This window comes from Egretta garzetta, unplaced genomic scaffold, assembly GCF_000687185.1.
Source record: "Egretta garzetta isolate BGI_Z169 unplaced genomic scaffold, ASM68718v1 scaffold345, whole genome shotgun sequence".
Taxonomy (NCBI): Eukaryota; Metazoa; Chordata; class Aves; order Pelecaniformes; family Ardeidae; genus Egretta; species Egretta garzetta.
Window position 1 is genome coordinate 69,520 of NW_009259692.1, and position 686 is coordinate 70,205.

The window sequence follows — 686 nt, forward strand, 5'->3', positions numbered from 1 at the left end:
GGGGCTGTCAGGCACTGGAAGGGGCTGCCCAGGGAAGGGGTCGAGTCCCCAGCCCTGGGGGGATTTAACAGCCGGGCAGAGGCAGTGCTGAGGGCCAGGGTTTGGGGGTGGGATGGCAGGGGTAGGGGAACGGTTGGGCTGGGGGAGCTCAAAGGGCTTTGCCAACCTCAGCGATTCTGTGATTCTGTGATTCTATGCTTTGTGCTGCCCGGCACAGGTTGGCCATGCCTGAAGGAGGTGCAGACTGGCTGTTGGCCGTCTCTGTGGCCCACAACTAAACAAATTCCTACACAATATTTTTCAGATGTCAGTAGCACAGAAGGGTGTGCGCAAGGAACGCTCCGGCCCTGGGGAGACCTCTGACTCGTGTCTCGTACTGGGCTTTGGGCTTTTGGGAGTCGAGCCCTGAGCCAAGGCTGGGTAGCCAGCCTGCCCGGGCCCACTACCCCAGCTCTACGGCTGCGCTCGCAGGGTTGGAGGCGCTGGGGATCGGTGGGAACCTGCACTTGACGCTGCCTGGCTGTTGAGCTGATCCGTGCTAGGAAAGAGCTTCCTGCAGACGCCTCGCTTTGCATCTTTTTGGACATGCTGAATTAGGCAGCCAGGAGCTTGCAGCTTGGGGCGAGTCCAGAAGAGCCGGAAAGCAGATGTGGATTTGCTGTGTAGCACATCTGGGAGCGCCCCCC

The 686-nt window shown here is 60.5% G+C and overlaps 1 protein-coding gene across 11 annotated transcripts in view; it reads left to right on the plus strand.

Annotated features, from left to right (window-relative positions):
* Positions 1 to 686, plus strand: part of MARCHF2 (membrane associated ring-CH-type finger 2) — a 60,501-nt gene that overhangs the window by 30,757 nt on the left and 29,058 nt on the right. Inside the window, exon 4 of one of the 11 annotated variants that reach the window (XR_004842007.1) lies at positions 305 to 649. The exons of the other annotated variants lie outside the window; for them this stretch is intronic. The gene's annotated coding sequence lies outside the window, so the exon portion shown is untranslated. The remainder of the gene's footprint in view (positions 1 to 304; positions 650 to 686) is intronic. 11 annotated transcript variants of the gene reach the window in all.